This window comes from Osmia bicornis, chromosome 15 (genome assembly GCF_907164935.1).
Source record: "Osmia bicornis bicornis chromosome 15, iOsmBic2.1, whole genome shotgun sequence".
Taxonomy (NCBI): Eukaryota; Metazoa; Arthropoda; class Insecta; order Hymenoptera; family Megachilidae; genus Osmia; species Osmia bicornis.
Window position 1 is genome coordinate 3,400,537 of NC_060230.1, and position 15,988 is coordinate 3,416,524.

General features: G+C 40.3%; 1 protein-coding gene across 3 annotated transcripts in view; it reads left to right on the plus strand.

The window, feature by feature from the left end:
- The window catches only part of LOC114882871, a 241,669-nt gene that overhangs the window by 192,430 nt on the left and 33,251 nt on the right, over nucleotides 1-15,988 (plus strand). The window lies entirely within an intron of this gene.

Here is a 15,988-nt window from a genome sequence, read left to right on the forward strand (position 1 = left end):
TTGTTCAAATATTCCTTGCCGTTTTATGATGTTCTTCGTGTTTCGAATGAACCGGTGGCCAACCACCGGAACCTTCAGCACCACCTAACTTCATTACGTTAATGGCATAATAACCATTGTGGGCGGCAGAAGGGCTTATGCCCAGCGAAACGTCGATGTCCCTAAACAGAGCAAGAAGCGAGAGTAGTCTGAAATCGATCGGATCGTCATTAATATGTATGAGACCTTTGCCGACGTCACAGTAGAAGATGAACAGAAAGGGGAGGTGGGTGAAGAAATCGTCGTTACCCTACGAAGACGTACGAACTGTCGTAATTGGTCAGGAATTGGTGGAGTATTCCTGATCAACGCTCCGCGCTGATATCCGCTCGAATTTTATTTTATTCTGCAAGCTTTGAGCGGATCAGTGTCATTTGAAAATAATTCGATGACTTATATCATCAAATATCCGAGGATTATTTTTTATTATCGAATTTTGTGAAAACAGGATTGATTCTTAGAATTCAACAGAATTCTGCATATTCCATTGAATAATAATTAAACGTTCAAGAAGCGGTAAAATCTGATCGTTCCGCTAGAATCGCGTCTGCCAATTTCCTGACACAATTTCGAGCATGATGACCCGCGAAAGCGAGAAGCGAAGGAGAGTGGAGATCGAATCAGAAAGGATTTGCAATCGAAAGTAACCCGCTCCACCGGCTTCCCCTCCATTCAAATTCCAAAAGCACCTGCCCCGGCTCTTTTCAATCGCGACGCGCACAGCTGCGAACCTAACTCCTGAACCTCGAGGAATATTAATAAAGAACCGGGACCGAGGAAGCAGTCGGTCGAAAATTATTCCATCGGTGGCTGTACGCGAGAAGACGAGCTGTTCCTCGATTATCTTAAATCGTTTTCTCTCTCGGGTATTCTCTGGTCGACGATCTCTTCGATCTGTACGTGGCAATAACAGTTACGAGTCTCCAAGTTCTGCTACTCGTGGGTGCCATCACCTTTCGGTCATTTTAGTTAACTTCATCTGGCAGTAATATTTGATAACCCAGGAAAGTGGATCGATACGATTAACCCTTTGGGTACATTTTCATTCCTTGTATTAAAACTTCATCATTGTGTTGAAACAGTATTAGAATACTTATTATACCAGTTGAATTTTATTTGAAAAGTTGCTTCATTTATCGGTACGTCTATAATTCTTTTGTCATAACATTTGAATTAAAATAAGACTCGAATATACCCCATCAAAGAGTCCTCGACATTAGCCCCTAAAGCCACAACAAAAAGGAAGGAAAAAGGCAGGGAAGAAAATCTTCCACAGATATTCTCTTTCCACCGCTCTGTTCCAATTTCAAGCTTCCAAAAAGAAGCAACAGAAACGTGGAACGAAGGGAAATCCTCGATATTAACCGGTGACAGTGGTAGGAAATGGGATACGAAGAGGAAGCAGGAAAATCAGGATAGTAGAATAAGGAAGAGAAGAAGAGAAACGAAACGGAGTCGCAGCTTCGCGATCGTTCGTTCTCATTAATATGTATGCACTCTGCTGGACCATCGTCGAGGAAAGGGTCAGAGAGGATCAGGAAAATTTCGCTTGTAAATAGAACGTTGGCAATAATAATAAATATCGTGGATTGTAGAATGAAATAAGCTCCACGGGGGTACGGTGTTCGCGAACGTGAGCTCGAATAAACTTGAGAAACGAATCAGTGGCATGATCAAGGCGTAGTTTCACCTGCAACGCTATAAGATAAAGAGAGCGCGAATTAAATTAATACGATCTGGTACGCGTTGCTGAATACGGTACGGCATAGTAATGAAGGGATTCCAAGGGATTCGGTCTGTACGTATGGCTTTATCTTTACGAAGAAACTCCATGGGGATTCGTGTTTGTGACGGTGATGATGAAAATTGCTTATTATACCATTTGATATTTCAAAATTTAAATTGCTCTCCTGAGAAATGGAACTTATTCTTGCCTTTATTTCATAAGTAAACCTACTATTTGATTGAAAATTATTTTATTTAAAATTCCTGATCGTAGATAATGCAATAGCCAAGATAATATAACGTAAAAATAAATATTTATCCGTAACGTGTTAATCGCGAAAGAACATAACGCGTATACCGGAGGAATAGGGAAAGAGGAGGACGAAATTGAGAGAGCACTTCAGTTTACCGGCCGGCAAATGGGCTGGTGTATGTTCGCAGGGTAATGGGAAAGGCAACAGATGTGAACGGGCGGCAGTTTCGCGACGAAACTATCGTGTCGTATAAAAGGGCGCGAGAGGGTGGCAGAGGTTAGCCCTGCAACCGACGACATAAACTTACGATAGCGCAAACGACCGCGACAGAACGGGACTGCACCTATTCTCTCTACGTCCTATCCCGTCGGGATACTACTCGACATCGAACCGTCTCTCTACTCTTGTAAACGTAACGATACAACCGTAATTCTTCTTTGCACCGCTTCGTTTCCCTACGAGATTCCATTCGAAACGGAACAACGGTTGTTCGTCTCAGGAAAACAGTTAACTCAGAGCTATGTTAAAAGAGATAAATCTTCTTGACAACAATGTTTGAAATGAGAATTTCCATGTTGGTTATTTTTTATTTCAAGTACATATACAGGAAGTTACAGTTTATTCGGAGCTGACTGCCTCTTTCCACTGAATAAACTCATTTCGCCTTGCAGAAAGGATGTTTTACATCTGTAACTGTTCCTAACTGTTTGTAAAAGAAGTTACTTTATATCTGCTTCTTCTTTGAGAATGTATAAAATTGTATATTTCTCCGTGTTACATTTCCTTTTGCCGAGTGCGATGTAATTGCATTTATTCCCCTTGAAATTTCCAAAACTCTGATTCAGTTCAATTTCACGGGACGCTCGTTACATTAAAATATACTAAAATTTTTAAAAATAGCCCGTTTCATTACCCTCGTTCTAAATTTATACGTGATGAGTCGATTCGAATCGTTTGCCAAAGTTTTACCAATATCTAAACTTAAAACCATGTATCATCGATCCATGTGTCCGTTTCGTCGCACACGTAGCATCGTGCGCCGGAGAGATTCGTCTGTTTGGAACTAGAAACATACCGATGACACAGTTCCCAAGTGGAGGGATTCATTAAAAATTCAAACTGTCTCGCGGACAGGAAGTAAAAACGATCGTTCCCTTTAAATAACCCAGTGTCGGTAGGATTCTAACGAGTCGCGGGGATGAAAGGGGTAGTTTGTGCCCCCAGCAACGAGGAAGACCTGGGTCAAAGCTGGCTAACCCCGAAACTCCTTCAGACCACGTACAACGTATCTTCTCACAGTTTAGATCCGGTCAGACCGGTGTCACGTGCACCCTGTTAAACGAAAGAATTTCTCTGCTCTTCCACCCCTGTGTACGCGTGAAGAAGACCCCCAGTGAATCGTGAACGACCCCCAGCAGGTTCTCTCGCCGTCTTTCTCCCACCAAATAACCCCCGTTCGACCATTGAACGACCAATCTGAACGTTCCATTCAGAATTTGTCGAGGAAAAATCTTCGTTTCTAGCCAATGGCGTGTCGAAATTCATTTTGAAGAGTGCTCTGTACGTTGAACGATTAGGGTGGCCTTGAAAAATCTCCAGTATGAGTTTGCTTCTCCTTTCTGATGATTTTTATTACCGTTGTTGAACCCGAAAATCTGGACCAGCAGCTGGCCAAGTTTCGCGCCTTTTCCTCCCTTATTTTCTTCTTCGTGCTCCTTTTTTCCTTGTTCTTATCTTGTTTGGTCATCTTTGTTGATCGAGAAACACATAGTCGTTGAAGACTTTAAAGAGACGCTTCCGGTTCGACGTAGACGTCGACCCTTCCGCGATTCTTCGCAGCGATTTAAATTTTAAACCAAAACGAACATGCTAATGGCCTTTGTCCCGGTTTCTTCCGTCATCTTTTTTTCTCTGGGTCATGGGGGACCGTTGGTATTCCGCCGCGGTTTTCGTTGATAAACACGTAACACTGGTCGCTCGTTCCTTTAATTTCCGGATGGTAGACTTTAGAATTTCAATTATATGATAAATAATTGATTTCATTTCTATTAGGCTCTTGTTAGAACAGTTTAATTTGTAAAATCACAAAAAAAAGATTATCATCTTATAGAGCACACTTTTAGTTGCATTTACTGGATATACTCGTGTCGTCGATCAAACTGATTGTTTCCCAAAGCTCGCACAAGGTTCTTGAAACGGCAAAGAAGCCGGCTATAAGCTTCTTCGATCGATCGTTCACGATGATGCCGTGTACAACGGGGAACGATCGTTAATGGAAGATGTAATTGGAAAATACTTGGCGCGCCTCCGTTCAATTCGCTTGCCGTGTTTGTTTGCGATACCGTGCCAAGCCGCGGCGAGTTATTGCAAGAATCCTGCTACTAGCCGCCGCCATAATCCTGCGCGATATAAACTTCCTGTTCCCGGCTCTGGGTCCTCGTCCTCCACGCTTTTACATCGTCGTCAGAACAGGATCGATCCTGTGTGCCGGATGCCTGACAGCCCATCGACCTCGAGAAATATGCGTTTTCATGGCTTCTTCTGGCTTAAAATGTGATATTCCCTTCTTTCTTTTAGAAGAGATTTGATTGATGGCTTATTTAAGCACGTAGATTGCTCGACGAAATTGGAAACAAGGGGAGCAAAGGTAATAAAATACTTAAATGTTAAAAAGATCATTTGTAAAGGAAAATGTTAGGTACTCTAAATAAGCTTTTGTATCGTTTTATTTTTTGTTGTAGTCGTTTATTTCAAGTGCTATTTTCTCTTAGCGCACATTGTGATAATTATACGTGTACACGCGAAATATACATCCACACAGGTGTGGCACAATTCCGTGGTAATTTCGCCATTCCCATTTCGACTGGAACCATGTTGCCAGGATATTATCATTGCCTTTTCCATACTATTGATACATTTCTCCCACTCTCCAAACTGTTAACGATCTCTAGCAATTATGAATTCGAGTCAAGTGCTAGTGTTTTGCGTATTATACTCTCGCATTAAGGTTGATGACGTGTGAAACGTTGGAAAACGTGGATTATGTTATAATTAAAAACAGAAGCGTAGAGTTGTATGTTGTATAAAGCAGAGTTTTAAGAATTATAACGTATCTGAAATATCGAAATTATTTCGTGCCTTAGCACACGACAATTAAAATCATCGCCTCGCTTTATGAGGATCCAAAATTTGAAGGCAGATTCGATTTCTGAGTAGAATAGACCGGACAGAGTTGGATATCCGAAGAGAAAACGATCTTCAGAGACGGATACATAATTGGGAAGAGAGCGTGAGCGAATAGAAGGAGGCGAGGTGGGTGGTGGAGTCGCACGTGGGCTACAAAGCTCGTCGAGAATACTCTTGAAAGTGAATACTGGTATCCAATTGCAAGTGCCAGCCGCGTCTCTAGTTGTTCAAAGTGTGCATAACAGCCGAGTAAGGGTAGGGAACTAATTGGCAGGTTGCTCTCAAGAACATAAATAGGAGGCGAGAGGTTCGAGAAGCAGAGGAACAACCGGAGGTTGGAGTGTCAAGGGGGGAGTGAGATGGTAGCTTTCAGAGAGGAGGCGGAATAGAAGGCCTCCGGGGAGTCTCGTTGACGAAGTGCCTCGGCTTTGAAGCCTGCCATTTTTGCCGGACCGACGGAGAATGCGAATATTGGATAACGGCCGTGTGGACGTATCGATTTGCACCCCTATTTGAAAGACGAGGAACGATGTACAGAACGAATATCTTCAACTTCTTTCCGACCGACGGGCTTCTTCAATGAAATGTCTTTAAATTAGTAAAAGGAAAGGATTTTTTCACCCCTGTGCCTCGAATTAATATAACGTTATTATAATAATCCCATGATGCTATAAAAATTTAGCTGAATTTTTTTCTTGAATATGATTCTTCAACATTCGTTAATAATAGCCCGTAGCCGTATTTTTCGTAGCAGAAAGAACGTCAAAGAGCATCGTGCTCGAACTGATGTATATTCGTCATGAAATGAAATTGCCAGGGGATCGTCCAGATAAAAAGCGACCACGTATTACCGGGGATACGATCGATAAATTTAACCAATTCCAAGCGGCGCTTTATGGACCCGTTATACCGCTGCTATCGTAATTATCTTCATTTCGAATTTATACGTACGCTCGTTGAGATCCTTTAATCTTCTCGCGTCCCGTCCACGAATTATCATAACGCGCCTCGTCGAGTTATTAATCCACGAGTGAAACGTTCGCGAGTCTCGTATCAGCGAAGAATTTGACGTCTCTGAATGGCGGAAAGCTTAACAGTTTCCCAACTAATGTCGTGTGTCGGTAGCTTTGATGAAATTACAGGAATTGCTGTGGAAGATAACGCGATCCATTGTCGTTGAAGTTTCATTCTCGAGAATTATACCGATAATACACACAAGTGTTAAATTATAATATTTTTATTTTTAAGTTATTGAAAAATTCGAGCGACGTCGTTTCAGAATTTCTGTTCTTCTAATCTTCTTCTCACCCCTTCTACCTCCTCAATTTCCTTTTTCACCCTTCTTCACTTTCTCTTCTTTTTTCCCCTTCTCGACTCGTCCTGCTGCTTGACTTTCATTTCTCTGCGCCTCTTTTCACCCCTATTTCAGCCCGTGTCCGCTCGACCTGGCCAACCGCGCGTTTCCAACGCGTGTAACTTACAATCGCGTTATCCCACTCGGACCTTTGCAAGCCCGAAAGGAGAAACTAGGTCGAGCGTACTGACGTCAATTTTTTGAAACGATGTTATCGACGCTCGACTCTGCTCTGCCCTTTCTGCCTCTCTGTATTTCCTTTTTTTTTTTCTTTTTAATTGCTACTGTCGGCCAACTCTGTCGACCACAGAAAAAAAGAGAAACACAGAGTGGGACGCGTGGATGGAAAATAATTATACTTCGTTTCATTACGCGGATCATTAGGGAATCGTAAATGCACGGCTGTTATTCGAACATAGGTACCAGCTTTAATTATGTTGAAGGTTTCATATATTTTGATATGAATTTTTGGTTGCGATACTTGATTCGCGGTACCGTTTTATTGGACGCTTTTAGCATAAAAACAACCAGCATTGGGTAGGTTTGCGTTACCAGATTAATTATTTTAGTTAAACAAAACTAATTAAAATAATTAAAAAGTCATGTTTACTACTCACTTGAAATTTCATATATTTTTTAAATTGAAAACTATCTTCAATCCACTACTGAAGCTAAAAATAGACCCTACATCTCTATCTACACATTGTACAAAGTTCATTAGTCTAGTTTTCAAGGTATTCATCCAAATCCTTGAAAAGCCCTAAAATCCTATAAAAGAAAAATCTTCCAATACCATCACAATGACAAACTAAAATTTCAATACCAACTTCCAACCACTCGGAACATTAAAATAACGTATCGAACGCGTTGAAATCGTTGTAAAAAAAAAGTAAAAAAAAAAGAGAAATCCTCTGGAAGCGTATTTCATCGGATTCGAGGGTTTTCAGCTACTCAGGCGAGTTAGAGAATCCGCTACTTAATGTTCCGCGCGGTGCAGCCGTTAAAGAGGATTACAGCCTTTAATAATCCCGGTTTCGCAAAAATTTCACGAATTACCTTCGCCGGGCCAACCACCATGCTCGATCTCATTGTTTTACCGGCCGTTTTGTTCGAGGCTGGTGTAACGTTCGCGAAAAATGGAAGCTCGTTATTACGGACCTGTCCATTGTTTCTGGAACTCGCTTCACTTTGTTTCAAATTTTTTTTTCCTTTCTCCTCTCGTTGGATATCCCATCCGACACTTGTCGCCGTGGAAGCAGCGACGTTTCGCAGGGTGTCGTGGGCCGTGCATTATTAGATTTACTCGTTTGAACCCCGCACAAAAAAAAGGGGTTGGAAACCCCTCTGCTCCGTTCTATATACCCTCCGTTCGTCCGAACAATCGACTCTTTTTTACAGCCTGTCTGACCTGTTTACTTTGCCAGCTAAGTTGATTCGAAAATCGGTAGGATTTTAGACATTTGTGGATTCATCTATTTAGAATTATTTAATAGGACACGCGTCGAGTATCGTATTCTGAGAAAGTTTTGAGGCAGTTTTTTTAATGGGGAAAGATGAGTATCTTGTGATTTTAATTACCTAGGATAGCTGTCTAGCTATTAATAATTATCTAGTATCGTTTATGCTAGAAAGTATGTAATATATTTTCAACCTTTGGAAATTAATAACTTGAACACTATCCTCGCATGAACGTTTAAGTGCATTAATTATTGCAGTAAATTCAATAATCATTATTTCCAATTAATCGTTCGTATATAGACTCAGGATTTTGACGTCCTATTTTCAATATATAGTTCAATCCAGTTCTACGTTTAATTTTCCGCTTCGAGTAAAATAAATTCTATATTATGATCTTCTTTTTTATCCACGCATGAAAGCATCGAACCATGTATGTCATTGATTTGAAATCGAATATGAATTTAGGTTGGAATTAAAATCCGGTGCGTCCTTCGGTGCGCGTGGATGCAACCATTTAGAAATTTGTAAAACCCTGTATGATCGCGTTCATATTAATTCACGGAATTCGAATTTTTTTTTTTAATACCATTCTATGTCATGAAAAGCTCAATATCGATCGACGAATTTTTCATTCGCTCGTTTTGCGTGTTCCTGATTGGGTTACCAATTCTTTCTCCCTTTCTCCTTTTTCCATTTCGATATGGGTGCAATGAATTGCAAACGACAGGGTTTTTCGCGGATTCATTTCAACGAAATCGATCAGAATATTTCTATTCGGGTCCTTTTAATTGCGTGCAATGCTATCTGTATAGGTGATAATGGCAATCTCGTTGGTGCAGTTACAGTTTTGTGACTAGAATTAATTCGTGTTAATGATCGTCAGCCGGTGATAAAACGAAACAGGCGAGTATTAGAAGTGCACTATTATTTAACGGATTCGCGGCTGCACGGCTGATAACGAGGGACGTAACCCGGGCGTTAATTTGTCGTTTTAAATCGGCTTTAAGCGGCCACTAGGGGGATAATTGTGAATTCGGTTTGAAACCTTATTCTGATTACGCGGATTTTCTTGATCTTTTGACTGAACGAATTTCAACGATTTAATCCTTGAACGATAGAAATTGAGTCAATCGTGACCCAAGCTTACAAACCATATACAAGAATATTAATCTAAAATTAATCGTGATTTGATTGACCATGGAGTGCAGGAAATGATATCGCTTCAAATGACTTACTTCGGATTTATTTCACGAACAATATGTTATTTTTGATTAACAATATTGTTAAGAAACTAGTGTCAATCACAAACATTTCCCGACGAAGAAAATTCAAACTTAAATGTGAAGAAAGAAGAAAAAGTTTCAAACGAGCTTCAACCCTTTCCTAAAGAAGAGAACCTCAGGTAAGAGCATCGAAAGCCAACCAAACAAGAGAAAACACGTGTTTGATCAACGATTGGTCGCCTCTCAGCCAGAAGGAAGGATACAGGAAGAGTGTCGGCAGGTTTTCGATTCGAAGCTAGTAATCGGTAACCCCTTCTCTTCCTGATGCCCTGCAACTTTTTCCCAAAGCAAAGACCCCCAGCAGGAACGAGGCTGACCGGTCCAGCGATCACGATGAGCGAAAAGGAAGAAGATCTTCCAAAGGACGGACAATAATAGCCCTTGGGGGTCAAGAATAGAGTGGGGAAGACCACCAGCGGGCTGATCGCGATTTCGTCAATTCGAACGGGCGTTAGTTGGCCTGCAATCATCACCTAGAGTGCAATACCATATCCGCCGGAAGTAAGTGCATGTGACCAAATCGAGAGAGCTATATTCTTAACTCTTCGTGAAATACTGGGAAAATAATCGTTTACAGTTTGATCATACGGTACTAATTTTTTTCAAATAAAATGTTCAGTGTTTCTTTGGTGACTTATAGACTTCGTACGTGACGTACGATTTCGAGGTAGAACAACAGTTCTCGGAACGGTCGCGTTTTGTTTTCGACGAGCAATAATTTTTCTGATCGAGCCATTCGTCAAACCGAACAAAAGAAGTTGGAATAGATACGGTGAAGCCTCGTCGTGATGTCGGTTGGTCCACGTGAAAGAGAATTCGAAATACGACGGTCGAACGAGCGGACTGGACTGTTGGCAGGTGATTGATATGTTTGCCATTCGCGAGAGCATCCCTTTTTCGAGGAGGATACGTCCGTGAACGTGACTTGGTTGTGATATGGATGGTTACAATCATGCCTGGTATCACCAGCACCAACAGCAGCAGCAGCAGCACCAACAGCACCAGCACCATCAGCACCATCATCATCATGATCATCATCGGACGCATCTGGAACAGCAGTACCAGCAACAACATCAGTATCAACCGCAACAAGGGCAACAGTACAATCAGCAGCCCTATCAGCATCATGTGCATCATCAGTATCCGCAACAGTACCGGCCGGATTATCTGTATCGGTTTTCGTTGCAGGTAAATAATGTTCTCAGATGATTGTTGTTTAACCCTTGTCAAGATAATTTATTACTTACCTGAACCGATAATACTATTCTGCCAAGAATATTAATAGGAAACAGAAAACATAAATTGACCCTTCTGCAATATATCCTGAATAAGACTTGGACACGGCGATGCATCGAAATTGTTTCATTTATTATAATGTGTGAAATAATATTACTATTTTTAATTTTTATTATTCAGGTTTAGATATGATGCTTTAGAAATTGATTGGAATATCAAAGGGCTGAATTTTTAAAGTTGATCATTTATTTTATTTAAGTACAAAATACGTGTATATTTTAAAGTGTATAAGAAATACTAGTTTTCCTCGGTATGAATAGTTTTAAACATCAATATCATGATCGGGAATGAGTTTTAATGTATATTTATGAAGACGAATTAATTTGGTAGGATCGAAAATTTAACTGATGCTGGAAATACGAACGGTCAGAGATGAAATTTCGATGATGTAAATAGGTTCGTTTGAATAAATGTTGGATATCGTGAATTATATATTCGAATTTAATAGAGACGCGTATAATTGCTCCTGTTTGTGCAAGGTAATTAGTAGGGATTGATGTTTTGGTAATCATATGAATTTTTCATGTGTACATGGTATAGTAATTAGAAAAAATTGATCACGAAATCGAGATCACTATGCAGTGAAAAATTACTCGGGTTCAGGATGGTTAATCAGGATTTTTAGTGAAAATAAAACAATAACTTGTACATTCTCTATAAAGAAACTACCAAACATGAAGAGGTCTGATAACCAGAAACGTTGCTTTGAAATCTGAAGGACCATTTATCACGGTTGTGGTATTTCTTATAAACCATGAACGGTATTCGAGGTCCACCATATATATTCCTTATCGGGCTGGTTAGAATCGGCGGCGAATTAATCAAACTCACCGTGTAACGTTTGCGAATGTGTCCGTCTGTTCGATTTTGTAACGTTCATTCGACACATCAGCGGCATGAACAACCGCATGTCGAATCGAGTAAATGAGCGAAACGTGGAAAACGAACGTGGATAGATGGACACGTGCAAACGGATGCATCGTTTATGTCACGATTCGGTCGTCAAATGAGAGTTAACCGTGTCGTGGTTGTAGTAGTGTTTAAACGAAACCGATACCGAAAGATTTTTAACTCGTACTCGTCACTTCCATGAAATTTTGAAAAATCGCTTAGTAAATAAAAAATATCATAATAATATTAAATTATAAACAACGTCGCTTCTTCAGGTATTTTTATGGACACTTTAGGTAACAAATCGCTCGAAGGCATAACGAATCGCGGTTCCCAAAATGTGTCAGGAAACGAACCGATGCGAGGAATCGGTATCCAACGTCGAGGATACAGCTTTTATCTGACAGATACCCGGACTTATGTATGCGTTACCTGCACCAAATTATGCTTCCGTTATCCTCTATGGTCGTTCAGTTATGTAACTCGCGTCTCTATCGCGCTCGATGTCATCCACGAAGTTACGATTCTAGGCAGAACGGGGAGAGGTTGAGCGGAATTTCCGGTCGAAATGCCCTGGATCTGCATCCCTGCTTGTCGCGAATTTCTGACACGGTGATTCGAACTTGTCCTTGCTCGTCAGAATTACGGGTGCTCGATAATGTCTGCAGGGCTTTGTCCTTCGATCCAGTTTTCTATTAATTTTAAGTTAATTACATAAACGATTCCGTAAATTACGTCCATTTTTACTTCCTCTCGCGAATATTTGTTTCGAGGAGTTTATACAGACTGCAGCAATTCTCTGTAGCAATTTAACGATCACGAACGTTTCGGTGGCTCGCGGTTGAAAAGGCTGGTTCGCTTTTTCCCGCGGTAGCTGAAGAGTCGTAAATCCGACGACGCGAGATACCGAGCTCTGCTCGTTCGCTGTACAACACCATGGCAAGCATAATTCCACGCGTATCTGTGCGATGCTCGTCGCGTACGCGTCTTTATTAGCGTTGTTTGTTCGAATTTTTACGATTGTCGGGATGGAGAGATTTGTCAGCGATAGGTGGCGAACAACCGCAGGAATTGCTGGAATTTCAACCGTGAAGTAAACGTTTTCTTTAAAAAGGGATTGATTTTTCGATCAGAAACATTTATTCTTTTTAACTCGTCGAGAAGACAACTCGGTACACGATTATCTCGATCGATTCTTTGTGCCGAAGCAGATAAAAAAAATATCGCTGTCTGGTGGAAAAGCAGAATGACCTGATGCTGATAACGATAACGACGGCAATAACGTGGCTGGCCCTGCAAATAGCTAGCCAACCCGACAACAATAAACCGATACAAGCGGTAGAGAATCGACGTTGCCCGATAATCACCGGTCCAACGTTGTGCGTTAGGTGTCGAGCGCAAAAGCGCGAAACTACGTACGGTACGATCGCTCGTTCGAGATAATCAATGTACAATTTTCGTATCGACAACGTGCTTTCGATAATCACCGCGTTCTGGCTAGCTGGAAGGTAGCTGCGTGTCGTTGGCAGAAATCTCGTCGAATGCACACGTTTCAAACCCCTTTCTACCTGCCACCCCTATATTGCTATTCTAGTATCTACTTCGTGTTGATTTTTCTTTTGATTCGTATTTATTTATTTTTAATATTTCCTAATAAATTTACGTGAAAAATTCTTCTCGCCTATTGTTATAACTGATTATAAATATTAAAAATGCTGAAAAGTTTCACGCGTCGATATTATGATGACATTCGATAAAATACAATGTACCTGTCTCGAAGGTACAATAAAGAGAATTCATCGATCGTTTTAGGTAATATATTATTCGCTGAAAAGCTATCTGTCCGCTGGGATTTGCTCGTTTAACAGCATGTTATCGTGCGTTACAAACGAATCTTTGTTCTGGTAATTTCATTTCAACAACGCGGATGATATCGGTTGTTCTATTATTGTAACACGATTATTATAGCGAAACTTGTTTAATATTCATCATCGAATCAGTCAACCGTTATTATAGCGTTTGTATGCACGCAGTGGATTCGAATCCGGCTGAATTTACACACTGCCTGAACGTTGCTAAACATAGAATTTCGAGTCTTCTTCGTTCCAATTAGAGGATATAATTAATAGCAATTACCGCTGGTATTAAGTCGATAATGTTCTGTTTAAAATAATTTGTATATATTATTAAGCCAACTAAAGGATGTTTAAAATAAAAATCGTAAAGTGACGATAAAATTAGGATTGCCAAAAAAAGAAAAGAAAAAACGGCAAAAAGGAAAGTGGCGAGGTGTGTGAAAGGTTAGAGAAAGGGAAAAAGGTAGATGTGATGAGGGTAGACAGGTTGATGTTGCGTGATGGTTGGCTGCGCGTCCAAAAGGACCCCAGGGAAGGGTTAGAGAATCTAAACAGCAATAATAATTCGTTCATCGACCAAAAGCCTGTTTCGGCAATGCTGGAAGTATATTTCACAGTTATTAATTATTTGTATCATTCTTGATCGTGCCACGAATCGATACAATAACTCTCAATCATTATAAAACCCTGGGAGGCTGAGTAATTGAAAAGTTAGGAAGAGATTGGTTCCGTTTCGCTTAAGGTAGATCGATTCAAAATGAATCTACGGGAGAGATCAGTGCTTCAGTTTATTGATTTCTTAATCTCGTGTTTTTAACTCTTTCTCTAAGATAGATCGGAGCCGAGAAGTTTCCATAGATGTCCATACACTATCGACAATATAGGACAGCAAGATGTTCTAATCTCATAATATTCGATTCACTGAATAGACGTGAGTAATATCATTTTATTTATACAATTCTATTTGCGATAGATACAATATTATAATAGTAGCCATTTTCGTAGTCGCTTTTAGTAATTAAAAAAAGAAAATCACTATTTATTACGAATTGTCCTATAGATACAGATATATATACATAGAACGTCTATAATGACCATTTTTTATTAAAATTAATTGAAGCGAAAATTTAAAGCATCGTATAAAAAAATGATATATCGAAGCTCTCTGCCGACAGAACGCGAAAGTAACGAATGTTTCTAGCGAAGATTAATGTTTTCCATTATCCATCAAACACGCCAGGCCAACAACCAACTTCCTTGCCCAAGACTATGTTGTGATTTACAGGACGGTTCACAGTACATTGCTTCCCGGGGACGATTCAGCATTTCCACATTGCAATTCGAACCATTCAACGCCCAACGTTGTGCATTCGTTGCAGTATCGGAAAAGTGATATATGCTGCTCATTAGCAAGTTATCGCCTAGTTTCCTGTCGCTATTCATTGCTAGTTGTTTCAAATATCGAACGATCTTCCGATCATTTCGTTACCACCACGTCGTTTATTCTACGTCAGGCTTGTATTTAGTACTTCGAGTGGAAAGTTAACAAATTGTTAATATCAGCAGAATTGTTGGTGTTTGTTGGTGGGAAAGTTCTTCTCTTTCTATACATGGTAAATATCGAGTAATGACTCGAGACACTGTTATTAACACTTTGAAAATTTGTCGAAATATATGTGGAAAAGGCATCGAAAGGATGCGGGGAAATAAAGATGAAAGCTTTCTGCGAAATTACATATTTTTCCTGTGATTCGATGCACACGAGAAACCTGTATTTTCACCGTATATCAAATATTCCCGAAGGCGGCTCTTTTGTGCGTGCATTTTCCTCCCTTGTCAAAATAGGGGTTCTATAAATCGTGTACCGCTCGGCGAAAAGGATTCAAGTGCGGCGACCCATTTTATATTCCGCGTCATACGGCTCGCATTATTCGAACGTCAGCGAAACTCTTCGCGTTTTTCACGCATTTCCCCGGCTGTCGCCGACTCGACGTCCAACCATCCCCTGCCAGGCCGCGTTTTCCAGCCCGTGGAAACGTAGCGAAATTTCGAATAATCGAATTTAAGCGTTTAACGAAATTTCGTTCGCTTTGTAAACGGCGCGTGACGCGATCAAATGAACGGTAAATATCGACGCAATGGTAATGGTCGCTGAAATGGGTCAGCGCCGTTATCGAGTATAGTCTGTAATTACAAAATCCAACGAACGGTGTATTTCTCTTTTCTATGCTTTTGTTTTAGAATTTAATTTTTATCATCGACACGTGAAAATTTACGTTTTTTCTTTGTAATCGATTGTCTGTTGAAGAGGATTCTGAACAAAGGATCCATAAGTCAAAACGACGAATCGAATAAATTGCATTAGAATTTTTAATTTTGCCTTAACTAAGCCTTAACGAGGATTTTGGTAAAGGAAAATGTTGTTCAGAATCGCCCAAATTACAAACCATCAATGTTTCTTTTACTATAATCAAGGAGTAACGGAAAAAATGGTGTCGCATAGAGTAAGAAATGAAAATTTATGAAGAAGCATATCAATTTATCTTGACAAGCGGTATAATCACATGGACGGATCGCGTTGAATTAAATCGGGGGATTTCGAGTTGAAGCGAGAACAATGGGAATTTATGTTCGTGCAGTTCTCAA